Below are 16,441 nucleotides of genomic sequence, written 5' to 3' on the forward strand. Positions count from 1 at the left end.
ATGTGCTCTTATGCCGGTTATTAGCTTAGATTTACTATGTGATGCGCACAGCATACAAGTATAGACTGGATTGCCTAAGTTGGAACAAAGCATCGCACATCCGTTTGTTTTGAAAATGGGTTGAAGTTTGTTACTCACAAGTAGGCTAAAATACAGGTTTCGACGAATTATCCCAACTCAAGCAACCCAACCTTCACCCACAGGCATTCAGGCAGGTATATCACATAAGCACATAGTGTAACAACCCTCGTCACTGTTTACCGAATAACCACTGATTACCGTTAAACTGAAACTGATTATGAATGATAAGTGAACTGAATGAACTACTGAACTGACTGACTGAAGTTGAAACTGAATTGACTGAGTATACCTGTTTAATTGAAATTCTATCTGTTTGGTTATTTGATTATCTGTTCGTATTTTTGTGTTTAAACTGCAAATTGAAGGCCTTGTCAGCGGCCGAACCGGAAACCAATTAGTGTTCTATGATCATCGTGATTTATGTGATTTTATGGCGTGATGACCTGAAAACTGATTAGGTATGATTAAATTAGATTGAAATGAGTTAAATTACAATAGTTGGCTTAATTACAACCTTGCCATCCCTAGTGGATCACTTAGGCAACATTTTGAGACTTGTGTACACATTGAATCAACATTTCTTCTCCCATTTCTTGCACACAACCGACCTAGAGAGTGAGAGTGAGAGTGAGAGTGAGGGAATTGAGTTCAAGTGAGAGTCTAGCTTGGAGACTTGGAGAATTTGTAGGAGATTTGCCTAATTGAGCCTCTAGACTTGTAATTGAGGAACCTAGGTATGAATTTCATCCTTCTTATTGTGTATTTAAGTTCCTTCTAGCATGGATCATGGTAGTTTAAAGAGTTAAGTCAAGAATTGGTTCATTAATGTTGGATTGGAGCTCATTCCATGCATGCATGTTTGAATTGTTGAATTTGAGTTGATTCCATGGAGAATTGTCTCATGCATGCTCATGGTTATGTTAAGTCCACGTTTTCATCTTGTTTTTGGAACAATTGGCTCCTTAAAGCATCAAATTGAAGCTTTGAAATGGTTTTAATTCATGCATGTTTGCACGTTCTTCATATTCATGGCAATTGGTTTGAATTGGATTTATTTGAAACACCCTTGGGCTTTGATGTTACAAATTGAGCTTTGAATCATGTTAAAGTATGAGTTTTGATGTGTTTTCTGGAAAATTGGCCCAAGAGGATCGAAATTTATGGTTTAAAACTTGGTTTTGAGCTTGAGGTTCAAATCTGGAATTTTCAGAATTTGGACTCACGCTCGAGCGGGGTGACTGGCGCTCGAGCGTGGAAATCGTGCTCCCAACATTTTGTTCTGTTTTGAAGTCTGCTCGAGCAGAATAATTGACGCTCGAGCGGGACATTGTGTCTCATGCTCGAACGGGTGTCGAGCGCCCAATCGAGCGTGATTTTCGCCTATCCAGCACTTTTGACTATTTTGCAGAATGCTCGAGCGGATAATGATACGCTCGAGCGGAAACCTTTGGCTGCATGTCCGCTCGAGCGGAGTAACCTATGCTCAAGCGTGACCCCTGTTTTCTGGAAAGTCTAAAAATGCTTTTAAAGTGCATCTTTGCATCCTCATCTCATTCTAGGCATTCTTAGGCCTAGTTTAAGACATCTTATTGAGGATATAGATGTAGAACCACACCGAGGCAAATTAGGGATTAAAGTTGTTATCTTTCCCAACTGTGTAGCTTAATGTGTGTTCAATCTGTAACTGTGTAGGGTTGGCGACTGGGGACGCGCTCTAGCTTTACTGTAGCCCAGAACTCTGTGAGTAACAACTGTGTAAAGATATGTTCAAAATAATTATCTTCTGAACAATTGAACCGTACTACTTTCTGAACTGATACTGTTAATTGAATGAATGTATGTCCTATATTTTGAACTGTATTGTTGCATCCTTAGCAACTACTGTTTACCGTTACTGTTACAGAGATCTCTGTCAGTTCCCTTGTTGGAACCACTACTGTTACTGATTGATGGCCATCATTTACTATTCGGTCTTTTAAGACCTACTGTTTACTGTACTGTTATGCTAATGGATGTACCACATATGACTGTACTGACTGAAACGACTGAAATACTGATTTAAGGAACTGTTTCCATTACTGTAAGGACATTCATTCTTAACCCCTTTACGCATCGTGTTATTCACTAGGCTTTAGCTCACTGCTCATATATATATGTAGGTGTACAGGCACCAGACCGCAGCTAGAAGCATCGGGGTAAACTCCAGTTTTGTCGAGCCAACCTATGTGCCTCAATGCGAGGTTCCGAGCCTGCCAAGTTATGGCTTAGGGGTGTTTAGTTCCCCTTTCTGTCTCTGTAACTGTTTTGTTACTGTACTGTACTGTACTGTTTAATAGGGATTAGGTCCCTGACTGAATGATTGTATATATGTACATACTGTTTTGTCTGATTGTATATATTTGAATGAAAAGTCGTTTTGCATACAGATTATCACAACTCATTGGACATTGTTTATTTACTGTATTGGCTTCCGCCAGCCCCTGTACTCTGTATTACTGTATCACTGTTAAGCAGGCCTTCGGTAATCTCGAATTACTGGCCGGTTACGGTGTTAAACCCATAAGGGCGGGTTTGGGTCGTGACACATAGCCTCATGGTAAGCATCATGGCAGTCACTCACACACATGCAAGGATGCTAAAGCATAAATACTTGCCGAGTACTTCAAGCCAAAACAGAAACTAGTTAGTAATCAATGCATGATCCTAGTTCATGTTAAGATGACTAATGCAACACATGCAAAAATGCAACTAAGATAGACTCGGCTATTCTGAAATGGCATATGAAATGCAACAACTGATACATGTATTCAACTCGGAATTGAAACACAATGCAGTTAGTATGATGCGCCGAGCTCGGTGCATGCAATACAGATGAATGATGCAAACATGCAAGCATAAGTATGCTAATTGAAACATGCCCTAATCTAACCATCATAAGCTGGTAAATAAAAGGGAGAAAGACGTGGGGTGGAAGACATACATCACACACACGCACACTTATTACAATTGTGCCCTCGCTCGGAGGGTCCGAATAAATAATACAGTCCGAATAAATAATTAATTACTCTAGCTAATTAAATGTTACAAAACCCTAATTAATCAACAAATTAACTAGAAAAGCAAATAAATTAGCATGCAAGCTAAATGGGCCGCCTCAGCTCTGTTCTGAATGATGAAAGATGCATGCATGCTCGAGCCGCCTCGTCGGGAAATTCCTCGCGATGCCCCGATTCGCCTCTGTTTGCAATTGATCCCGGAATGCTATACAAAACTCCAGAAGGTTGTTGACCGATTTTTGCTGTCAGTTTCCAATTTGCTGCAACAGAGAGCAAGAAAGGGGCATGACAAAATATTTTCACATATGTACGCACAACCACTCTCCTCGTCATTGCACAAGCTCTAGGGAGTGTAGACCTCGATCCTCGTGCCACTAATCGCGCATCTCGATGCACGATGGCTGAGGAGTCAAATTGCACGACTCGATGTAAAATGAATGCACACGAAAACACAACAAGGCCTAAACTCCATCATGGGTAATCCGGAGTGTCAGTGACCGAGAATCGAGACACGTTTCGTCACTTAGAATACGAAACGTTCCTCGTTTCCCGTGTTTGGGCTAAACCCTACTCCAAACACCATGCAATGTGCATGACATGCATGAATGCAACTCTAACATGCAACCTAGATGCAATGCAACCTAAATGATGCTGGCATGCGAGGAATGATATGCAAACATGCAACTGGCGTTCGCAAAGTTATGAATGGAGAATGGCATACTCAATGCACATGACATAATATGGCATACACAATGCACATACGAAGACTATTATGCACAGATGAAGACTATCAATGAGATGATCAAGGCATACACAATACAATGGCCAAACATGTAACAACATGAACTAAATGGCATACACAATGCAAGATGGACTTAAACCAATGTGAGTGGACCTCAGCCACACTCAAATCAGTGGCCATATGATGAAAATGAGACAACCGAAATACATACAAACATGCACGGATGCAAAGGACCGATCCTAAGGCACAACATGCAACTCTAACAAAGCATGGCAAATGATGAAATGTGGCATAGAATGGCACATGATCCAGCTCTGAAATATGATACACAATGGTCCCGAATCATGCAAACACTTCACACGATGCATGCTAAATGGCCCGAATACCGAAACTAGTGAAGTGTGTTACACTAGAGGTACACAAAACAATGCACAAATGGAAAAACCAACCCCAAACAGACCCTAGGTAGGTCCAAGACAGTGGGAAATTGGTCTAAAATGATGGCTCGGAATACATTCAAATGAAGCCCATGCAATGGTTGGTAAATGAGGCATACAAGCCCAACTCTCTAATGCACTTAAAGAGTGGAAATCATGGGAATATGGCATGCATATAAGCTCTGAAATGTGATGTGCAATGGCCCCAAAATATGAAAACACCTCAGTATATGCATGCGATGGACCTCAAAACTCAAAGTTAAGCATGGATATTGAACTACAAGCATGCAAAACAAGCATCATTCGACCATGAGACCCAAAAACAGAGCTAAGGTAGTCCAAAATATGCACAAAATCAGTTTGAGACATGGCCAAAAAGTGCTAGAATCAAGGGTCAACATAACATGCAATGTAAGCTAGTAAAGAGGATTTGCACTACAAGTATGTGAGGCAATTAAGAGGTCACCAAACCAGAAAAATTCAGAAGTATACCATGCCAAATAATGCCCAAAAACTCATGAAAACATGGTCAATGCATGCAAGAATGATATGTTCCTTTGAAAGGCCAAAAAGAGGGTTATTCTACACATGCAAGATGGACACCCCACATGACAAAACCACCTCTAGACAGAGGTTATGAAGGCCCTAAAACTCACTGAAAAGGGCCTGAAATGAGGCTAGGAAGCATGCAAGTAAAGGCTCCTTTGAAAGGCTATGAAGAGGGTTACTCTACACATGCAAGAGGGACACCTAATATGGCAAAAACAACTCTGGACAGAGTTCATGTAGGTCCTAAAACTCATCAAAAATGGCCTAAAACATGCTCAAGAAGTGTGTAAATATAGGCCCCTTTGTTAGGCTAACAGTACTAGTAAACAAGACAAGGGGTGAGAGGGTTACCCCTCTCTGATTTTGGGGCTCAAAACAGTATGCTAGCCACTGAAAATCCACTAGATTTCAGTGGCTAGAAGGACAAATGAAGCTCACTTCAAAGGCCTAGATGCATGGCTCAAAACAAGGTGAAAACAAGCATGCAAGGGAGTAGATGACTCCCAACATAAAAATGACCTTAAAAAAACTTCAAGAGGAGCTCAAAATATGACTTTTTTCAGTTTATGACAAAGCCCAAATATTCCTGCAAACTAGGCTAAGATATGAAGCAAAACAATGCTAAAAATGGGAAAAATGAGAGTTACCCTTGTAGTCAAAAGATCCAGCAGCTTCTGGACCAAAATAGTAAGCCTTCAACCTTTGAAAACCAACTCCAAGGTGCTTAGAGTGATGGTGGAGGTGTTAGGATAGGAGGTGTAGTGCAATGGTGCAAGAACAATGGAGCTTTGGAGCTTGGATGTAGAGAGATAGAGAGAGGTGTATGTATATGCCTTAGCCAAAATTTTTCAACCATTGCAAGTGGAGAGGAGGGTCTCTCTTATAGAAGAACAAAGGTCCAAGCTTCTCTTAGAAGCTTGAGCAAAAGGGCCAAACTTCTCTTAGAAGCTAAAGCAAAAAGGGTCAAGCTTCTTGAGGAAGATAGAGCAAAGGCGTCAAGCTTCCTCAAAGAAGCTAAGAAAGGTTCAAGCTTCTTAGAAGCTTGGAGCAAAGGGTCAAGCTTCTTTAAGAAGCCAAAAAAAGGGGTCAAGCTTCTTGGAGAAGCTAAAAAGGGTCAAAAGGTTCAAGTTTCTTGGAGAAGCTAAAAGGGGTCAAAAGGTTCAAGCTTCTTGGAGAAGCTAAAAAAGGGGGTCAAGCTTCTTGGAGAAGCTAAAAAGGGTCAAAAGGTTCAAGCTTTCTCAAGAAGATAAAAAAGGTTCAAAAGGTTCAAGCTTCCTCAAGAAGCTTAAAAAAAGGGTTCAAAAGGTTCGAGCTAAAATAGACTTGGGAAGATTGGCACCGACAATGCATAGCCGGGCGCGCGGCCGGGCGCCTCGAAAACAAGCTGTTAAGCACCGAGAGCGGCGTATGACCACAAAGGTGGTCTCCTAGGCCACAGTGTCCCTCCAGAGAGAGGAAATAAGGTGTGTGCCAAAAACCGAAGCAAACGGAGAAAGTTAAGCGGTCCCGAACCGAGGCGCACGACCGACGGTTTCGAAAAACCAGAAACTGATCTCCAAACGGGGACAGTGGTCTACGACCACAAAAAGTAGCCTACGGCCACTAAGAGATGGTCTACGAGACCTCTCCCTCCCTTCGGGAAGAGAAAACAAAACTTGGTTCGCAAACCGAAGCAAAACACAAAAGGGTCCCGAGGTCCGGGGGTAAGGCTTTCAGCCGAAACTCCGAAACCTCAAAACAAGCAAAACGTACGCAATCACTGAGCGCTCAATCGATGACGTCTGAGTCTTAAAGTCGGTCAAAAATGGGGTGTCTACACCCTCCCAATCCGAATAACCTACCACAGTATTTCACCGAGCTCACCAACAGCATTAACTGCTTGGCCAAGCAAAACCAAGCCCTGATTAATGCTCTACTCCAAAGAAACCTTCCTATGCCTCCTCCACCACCTCTAGATATTCCACCTAACCAAGAACGAGCCCCGAGCCATACTATCCTGCAACCTAACCCACCCAACTTGGAAGGTTTGCGAGCTCCCCTCACGGATATAAACCTGCCACCCCGAGCCCCGCATCCATCGGCCCCGGTACCAACCCCTGAAGAAGAAGCCAGTAGCGTCCAGCCCCCGCTCCTCTCCGGTGGTGACAACATTCCTCTCTGGGATGCAGAACTCCGAGCCATGAAGCTCCAGCTCCAAGGAGTCATGCAAAACATACAGCATAAACCATCCACCATGACCAACTCGCCGTTCGTTGTCTCCATCCAGGACAAACCTCTACCCCCAAGTTCAAAATGCCCACCACCGACTTTTTCGACGGTACAACGGACCCAGTCGATCACTTGGAGACCTACAGAACACTCATGATCCTCCATGCATTCCCTGACGAGATCATGTGTCGGGCTTTCCCCGTAACACTCAAGGGGTCGGCTCGACTTTGGTTTAGTCAACTACCAACAGATTCTGTCTCCACTTTCCAGCACCTCAGTGACTCCTTCCTCAGTCATTTCATTGGAGCCTAGCGCCAACGACGTCCAGCAACCCAACTCCTCAACATCCGTCAGACCGAGGGAGAGTTGCTGCGCAGTTTTGTTACCCACTTCAACACCGAAGCCTTGCAGGTAGCAAAAAACGATGACAAGGTCATCCTTACGGCCTTTATGGCCGGTCTACGGTCATCTGATTTCCTTTTCTCCCTCTCAAAAACCCCCCCGACCTCCATGGCAACCCTACTCTCTAAAGCTCAAAAATACATGAATGTCGAAGATTCCCTAGCCGCCCGACAAGACCCAATAGCCAAAAACCCGACCTCCAGAAATACCCAGTACACTCATCAAACACCTCAGTACAATGACCGACCACCCCGAGCCGACCGGTCGACACCAGCTCGACCGCCCGGCCGCCCGGCCGATTTAAGCAGTACATACCCCTCAATTCCCCCATGGAGCAAGTCCTCAATCAAATCCAACGAGACTACCTCTAAAATGGCCCCAACTATCACGGACTCCTTCCAATCGGAGAGACCAGCCCAAATATTGCCATTTTCACCAGGACCACGGCCATAATACGGAGGAGTGTGTTAACCTTAAAGATCAGGTCGAGGGCTTGATTTGTCAAGGATGTCTCAGTCGATTCATAGATACTCGCCCTCAGCAGAGGCAACGGACTGAACCTATCAGAAACAACCGCCGGCGCACCCCTCCCTGGCAACCAACACAACCTAACCAAGGTCATGATCGCCCTCCACAACAACCTCGGGCACAAGGTAACCCCGCCCCACCTGTTGGAGAATTTAGAGTTATTTCCGGTAGGCTTGCTTGTAGAGGACCATTCCGCTCGGCTTAGCGGGTAGAACTCAGAAAAATAAGGCAGGGCTCAGACAAAGAAGTTGCCACATTGGACCGACCCTCCAAACAGTCCAAGCAGTGGACCGAGCCTATCACCTTTACGGACGCCGACTGCACAGGCATCCGTTACCCCCATGACGACCCTCTCGTCATTTCCGCCCTCTTCTCCAATTACAAAGTCAGACGGGTTCTCATCAACAATGACAGTTCTTCAGACATCATTTTCTTAAATTACTTTCGCCAACTCAAGATCGGGGAAGAAAGTCTGTCCCCTCTCCAAACCCCATTGATCGGCTTTACGGGTGATCGGGTGACCTCCATCGGCTCCATCGATCTTCTCATCACAATCGGTGAATACCTGCGGCAGACCACAAAGTTACTCACCTTCCTTGTTGTCGACTGCCCCTCTGCCTACAATATCATCCTTGGCCGCACCGCCCTAAATGCCTTCCAAGCTATCATATCCACTTTCCATCTTGCCATCAAGTTCCCTACCGATCTTGGAGTCAGCACGGTGAGGGGAGAGCAGACCGTGGCCAGAGAGTGTTATGTCGCCTCACTGAAAGAAGTCAAGCTTAAGGAGGCTATGATCATTGAAGGACTCGACGTCAAAGACGAGGACAAACTGGTCAGAGGGGAACCAGTGGAAGAGCTCGTCGAGGTCCTCATTGATCCTACCAACCCGGCAAAAACTGCTAAGATCGGCAGCCAACTATCCTCCCAGGCCAAGGCCGACCTCACCACCCTCCTGATTGAGCACAACGACGTATTTGCCTGGACCCACTCTGACATGCCAGGTATTGACCCCTCCTTCATCACCCACCGTCTCAACATTGAGCCCCATTTCCGACCCATTCGCCAGAAACAGCGCATCTTCCACCCGGAGCGCAATAACCTTATTGATTCTGAAGTAGATAAGCTCCTTAAGGCATAGTTTATCACAAATATGGACTACCCCATGTGGCTGTTGAATGTGGTTCTGGTTCGTAAAAACAATGGTAAATGGCGACTTTGTGTCGACTACTCCGACCTCAACCGAGCTTGCCCCAAAGACAGCTACCCTCTTCCTCGCATAGATCTGCTGGTTGACGCCACGGCCGGCCATCAAATGCTCAGCTTCATGGATGCCTTCTCTGGGTACAACCAAATTCTGATGCACCCGTCCGACCAGGAACACACCTCCTTTATCACCGACAGGGGCACCTACCATTATCGTGTGATGCCGTTTGGGTTGAAAAATGTTAGAGCCACTTACCGACGGTTAGTCAATGTCGTCTTCCATCATTAGATAGGCCGGAACATGGAGGTATATGTTGACGACATGCTAGTCAAGAGCAAGCTCTCCACTGATCATCTGGCCAACCTATAAGAGACCTTCGACACCCTACGAAAGTACTAAATGAAGCTCAATCTGGAGAAATGCGCCTTCGGCGTAGGGTCTGGGAAGTTCTTAGGTTTCATGGTCAGTCAGCGGGGCATCGAAGCTAACCCCGAGAAGATCAAGGCCTTAATTAAAATGCAGTCACCCAAAATGGTAAGGAGGTTCAGCGGCTTACTAGCCGAGTTGCCGCCCTCAACCGCTTCATTTCCCATGCAACGGACAAGTGCCTCCCCTTCTTCAAAGTTCTTCGGCAAACTTTCGAGTGGATGGCAGAATCCGAAGAGCCCTTTCAGCAGTTGAAACAGTGCATGGCCAACCCCCCCTTACTTTATCAGGTAATCACGGGCGAACCCTTCTTTCTCTATTTGGCCGTGTCAAACACCGCAATTAGTGCAGCACTCATCAAGGAAGACAGCTCTGTCCAACGACCGGTCTACTACATCAGTCGGGCTCTCAGGGGAGCAGAACAGAACTACCCATTGCTTGAAAAAATGTCCTTGGCCTTGGTCACCGCCTCCAAACGACTCCGCCCTTACTTCTAAGCCCATTCTATAGTGGTCCTCACTAACCAACCATTGAAGAAGATAATACAACAACCAAAGCTTTCGGGCAGACTTATGCAATGGTCGGTTGAGCTCAGCCAATTTGACATCTCTTACCGGCCTCAAACGACGATTAAAGGGTAGGCTGTTATCGATTTCATCCTAGAATTCACTAATCCCACTCCAAACACAGCTCCTCTGCCTCCGTCACCCCCTATCGAGCCAGAAGACCCCCACTCTTGAACTCTCAACATCGACGGATCATCCCACAAAGAAGGCAGTGGGGCTGGTCTCATCCTCACCGCCCCCGAGGGTGGTTATTTCAAGTGTGCCCTCCGGTTCCTATTTGATGCAAGCAATAATGAAGCTGAATATGAGGCATTGATTGTAGGTCTTCGCCTCACCAGAGACATTGGTGTCAACCATATCCAAGTGTTCAGGGATTCCCAGCTCATTGTTGGACAAATCACAGGAGAATTCGATGCCAAGGAAGACTCAATGCGGGCTTATAGGGATATTGCACTCAATCTCGCTCGCCTCTTCAATAATTTCCACATCAAGCACATCTCTCAGGAAAAAAACTCCAAGGCAGATGAAATGGCTCAGTTGACTTCGGCAAACCAGTCAGACCTCAGCTACGGTGTCCGCCTCGAGTACCTGGCCCACCCTGCCATTTCCCCAAACCAGCAGCAAGTTTATTTCCTCCAAAATGAACCTATCCCTTGGGCGGCTGACATCTTTCTATTTCTGACAACGGGGGAACTGCCGCCCAACAAGAGCAGGCCACCAAAGTCAGGGCCCGGTCGTCCAACTACCTTCTTATCAACGGCCTACTGTACAAACGTGGTTTTTCACGCCGTACCTCAGATGCCTCAATCCTGCTCAAGCAACCTACGTAATGACGGAAATCTATGAGGGTATTTGTGGTAATCATTCGGGCGCCCGGTCCCTAGCCTACAAAGTACTTCGCACTGGTTATTTCTGGCCTACTCTCAATCAAGATGCGACTGACTTCGTGCTCAAATGTGATAAGTGCCAACGTTTTGCCAACATCTCCCATGCTCCTCCTACAGAATTGATCACACTTTGCAGTCCCTACCCATTCACCAAGTGGCAGATCAACCTAGTTGGCCCATTGCCCACTGGCCGAGGCCAAACCAAATTCGTAATTGTCGCCATCGATTACTTCACTAAATAGGTGGAAGCAGAACCCATTGCCACAATTACTGAGTGGAACACAACAAGATTCATTTGGAAGTCAATCGTATGCAGATTTAGCATCCCTCAGGCCATTGTCTCTGACAATGGCAAACAATTCGACAATGCCAAGTTCAGGAAATTCTGTGCAGAGCTTCAAATCTAGCCATGTTTCTCTTCCCTAGGTCATCCCCAAGCCAATGGCCAAGTTGAGGTCATCAACCGTTCTCTTCTGAAGATCATCAAAACTAAGTTGGAAGCTGCTAAGGGACTCTGGGCTGAGGAATTACCGAATGTACTCTGGGCCTACCGCACTACCGCTTGAACTCCTACTGGGGAGACCCCCTTTCACTTAACATACGGCGCTGAGGCAGTCATCCCAGTGGAAACCGGTCTTCCTACCCTAAGGGTTCTATATCCGAATCCAAAACTAACTGAAGAGCTGCGTCGGGCAGACCTAAACCTAATCGAAGAGCTCCGGGAAACCACTGCAGTCAGACGGGCCTCATACTAATAGAAAATGAGAACACACTACAACCACAAAGTCCGACCGAGGGAATTCGCAGTGGGGGACCTTGTTTTGTGAGAAGCAACTATTGCCACCAAAAATCCAACTGAGGGTAAACTGGAAGCCAAGTGGAAAGGACCTTACGTTGTGAAAGTCAGACCTCGTCCGAGCACTTACCGACTTCAGGATATGAAAGGTCGAGACCTCCCCCATCCGTGAAACGCCGAACACTTGAAGCGTTATCTTCAATAAATTCCTATGTCTGTTATTGATCAATTCTTGTATTTTCTTTTTGGCAATCTACACACTTGAATGTTTTTCTTCTTCTCTTACATGATGTAAATTTCTGATCCAATGGGTTACACTTTACATGACAACAATCTTATATCTCAATTATCTGTGTGGTACCTCAATAACGTCCTGATTGCAGCACTCAGCTACAAGCCTCAGCCAAGCTTAGTCTGACTGAGCATGACAAGCCTCAGCCAGACTGAGCATGACGAGCCTTATCCAGACTGAGCATGACAAGCCTCAGCCAGATTGAGCATGGCAAGCCTTAGCTAGACTGAGCATAGCAAGCCTCAGCCAGACTGAGCATGACAAGCCTCAGCCAGACTGAGCGTGAAGAGCTCAACCAGACTGAGTTACTTAAAAAGACAGCAAGACTGATTTCATCATGGCTCAACCAGAACTGAGCACAAATGAAGAGATCGGCCAAGGCCATTATTGCAACTTTATGATCGTGGCATAGTTGCCATACTTAGTCAAGTTCCGGTTCAACGTTTTCCCAGTCAGACTGGCTCCTTGCTGGGTCATGATTCACAACTTCACTCTGCATTGAGGTTTTCTTACATTTTAAACTTCACTCTGCATTGAGTTTTTCTTACATTTTAAACTTCACTCTGCATTAAGGTTTTCTTACATTTTAAATTTCGCAGTGACTTATACACAAGCCCTATGCACACCACCACTTTCATTCTTTGCAGATCCTCAAATAATAAAGATAATAGCATAAAAACACAAACACAACTCATAATTTTATTCATTCACAACTTATACATGAGTTTATTACAGCAACTGCACACACACACAAAAAAAAAAACAACAACAACAACAACAAAAAACAAACAAACAAACAACTAAAACTCTAAGTACAAATCTTGGTCACACCAACTATTCCTCTTCACTTGAGGCGAGGTCTTCTTCTTCAACACCCTCGTCTAAGAGGGTCTGGGCCACGTCGTTTTCATCAATCTTCACACTACTGAAGTCTAAGTCTGGGAACAGCTCTTCTGCCTTACGCTTAAACATCTTCCAGCTGTTGTCCCAGAACTCAGCCATCTCGTGTTTATAGAAGTCTGACCGCTAGAAGCTCTGGATCACTTCTTCTTCACTTTTGCTCCCAGCGGTCGCCCCCGACGGGCCAGCCCCCCCCCCCAGACCCCTCTCTCGCCAATTTGTTGGCGATCGCGGCGTCGACAGCCATCTAAAAGTCAGCAGACCCCTTGAACTACTCTACTGTTGCGACGCATAAGTCAGGGCATGCTGCCCTTTCAGAGGCTGCCTTGACCTTTTCTTCCTCCAACTCCTTCTCCAACCCCGCTGCGTTGCTCGCCTGCCAGATCCCGTCCCAGCTCAGCGATCTTCCGATCTGCTTCTTCCTTTTCTCTAACCCACTGAGCACGCAGATCTTCATTACTGGTCATGGCATCTTCAAATCGATCGTTGGCAACAGTGCAGGCTTGTTGGGCATCTTCCAGTTTCTTCTGCTCACCAACCAGTTGGAACTCGAGCGACACCACCTTGCGGCATTCCGCCTCTAGCTCTAACTTGGCCGCGAGCAGCTCAGCATGGGCACGCTCGGCAACGTTGCTTTGCACCATCGCCAGCACTTCCATCTTTTTTTCCTTCTGAGTCTCCTTCAACCCCCTGGCACACGCACTCCATGCAGCCCTTCTCCAGCCTACGCTTTCCTTCTTGAAATTTTCAAGCTAGGCCTCCACCTGTCCCAACCTCTCCCTCTCCTTCCTCACTTCACCCTTCACCGCTGTCGCCTTGTTCAACAAGGCTCCTGCTAGGGTAGTCACCTCTATCTGGGTAGAGCATAACCCCTTTAGCAGCTCAGCCTCAGTAAAACCAGCCACCGAGCGAACAGATACGTCTTCCACCACCCCCAAGAGGCGATCTGCAGCCATCCTGGCTTCTCTCCCTTTCCCTTCCACTTGCCTGGACACAGTTGGGACGTGGTAGAAGGCGATCTTCAACCTAGCCCTCTCTCCTTCTCCTTGGGGGATAACACCCTCGTTAGGCTATGGCTCTGTTCTCTGCTCACCACCGATCGCCCCACTTGCCATTTGTTCTTCCGGGCCAATCGCCCCACTCTCCACCCCCTCAGCTGTTTCGCCCAACCCCACTTCGGGGGTCTTCTCCACCGCCATCTCCCTCCTCCTCTTCAGGGCGGGTTCCCCCTCACTCTTCCTTACTCTCATTTTCTTCTTCAAAGCCTCCATCTCCTTTTTGTTCCTCTCTTTCAGAGGATCCACTGGGGGCGGTCGTGGCTCAAAGCCGGCCAGATCTTCTCCCCCAACGGCTTGGGGCGCAATCGGATTCGCTCCCTCATGATTGGTTTCGAAGCAGGCCCAAGCTGCATCTCCTTGTACTTGTCCACTCTAGCGAACAGTCTCTTCTCCTTCTCCTCCTCTGCCTTTCTCTATGCCTCCAGCTCTTCCCTTGCTGGGTCCTCCCCCAACAGCTGCGGTCCCAACTTCAGGGTGAACAATGTCGAAGGCAGGACCAACTCATCCCATCTCACCCCCTTCTCTTCCCTCCATTCCCTCACCTTCTTCACTCGGTCTTTGGCCTCAACACCCAACTTAGGCTCGACTGATTTGGTAGGGACTTTCCACGTTGTACGCACCCCAGCCCCACCGTTCTCCGTCACAAAGAACCATCTTGGTCTCCACCCTTTCACCAACGATGGAAAACCCGCCACTAAACCTCGCTCCGCCACCGTCTGTAGTGTCACCCAGGTTTCCTGCTGACCAGAGGCCTTGTAGCAAGAGAAGAACTCCTCTACCTTCATCGTCGTCCCCCCGGTCGCCTACGGCCACGCACTCGCGCACGCCATTACTATCTTCCAGGCATTCGGTATCATTTGCCCAGGCGCCGCTTCTAGCCTGTTTAGCACACCCACCACGACCTGAGGAAGGGGTAGCCTCAACCCTCCTCACAATGCTTCTTCGTAGAGGCTAAACTCGCCCGGTCACACATCCGATGCCCTTTCCGTGGTTGTGGGCACTCTTAGCCCTATGTCCGAGGGTATTCGGTACTTCTTCCTTATTCTCTCCAACTCCTCTGCTGTCAACACGGACCTATCTGCCTTGGTGTGCCAATGGTCTGGTTCCACCTGACTGATAGGCCCCGTGGCCGAGATTATCGTCCTGGGGCGAGCCCACACCGCTTCACTCGCTCCCTTCCCCTTCCTACGCTCCGTTCGGTATTGTTTTGCCAAATCAACCGCGTCATCGTCGCCTAGTGGATCAACCCTTGTGGTTGTTACTTCCTCTTGGGCCATCTCTCTTGTATGTCTACGAATAGCTTCGGATGCGGGCGCAAGAAAATTCACAAAGTGTTGCAGGGGTGTATCGTTAGCAACGAAGGAGTTTACACTTGGAATGTTTTGATTTTTCGCAAAAAAGTAGGTAAAACGAATAATACCAAAAGCCCAAGGCTTGCTTGTATTCCAAGGGTCACAATTAATTTTCGCCAGTTTGAAAATTTCCCAAATCCGCCAAAACTGTCTTTTTAACACCTTGTAATGATCTATCGTTTCACTTCTTGCCCAACGCCTAACCTCCTCCACTACGAGATTCCGCCACGTGTACGACCACAATCCACTGCCCTTTTTCGCTTCCCTGTCTATTCCACTTCACTTCAAACACGTGCCACGCTGCCACTCGAGCCCCGCGCCACATCACCCATAGGAATGGCAACGGGGCGGGGCGGGGCCGGGGATCACCCTCCCCGTCCCCGATCCTCGATGGTGGAAACTCCCCCCGTCCCCGGTCCCGACCCCGACGGGGAGCCTATTATTGCCCCCGCCCCCTAACGGGGATCGGGGATCCCCGACCCCGAAGATTCCCCGGTCAAAAAAAAAAAAAAATCAACATAGATCTGAAACATTCACACAAATCGCACCCATACATAGATCTGAAACATTCACAGATATGAAATATAGACTTTCATCATCAACAACAACATTCACAGATCGGAAAAATTAATACAGATCCAAAACCCAACAAATCTCACAGATGATTAAAATCATACAAAATTAAATAAAAAAGAAAATCAAAATTGATGATTACATACCTAATGAAATCTTTAAGTTTATTGGGGGGTTTGTACTTACATACCTAAAGAAAACTCAACTCTGTTTCATGAGATTCAAAATATAATACACATTTGACATTGCATTTAGGTTGGTGAAGCAACAGTGAAGAAACAGAGACCGACAATACAATACAATACCACCACCATCATCATCGTCATCGTCATCTGTGAGATTTGTTGGGTTTTGGATCTGTTTCTTCACTGAGGAAGAGGA

The sequence above is a fragment of the Camellia sinensis genome, chromosome 7, assembly GCF_055761805.1.
Source record: "Camellia sinensis isolate YWXY chromosome 7, ASM5576180v1, whole genome shotgun sequence".
Lineage (NCBI taxonomy): Eukaryota > Viridiplantae > Streptophyta > Magnoliopsida > Ericales > Theaceae > Camellia > Camellia sinensis.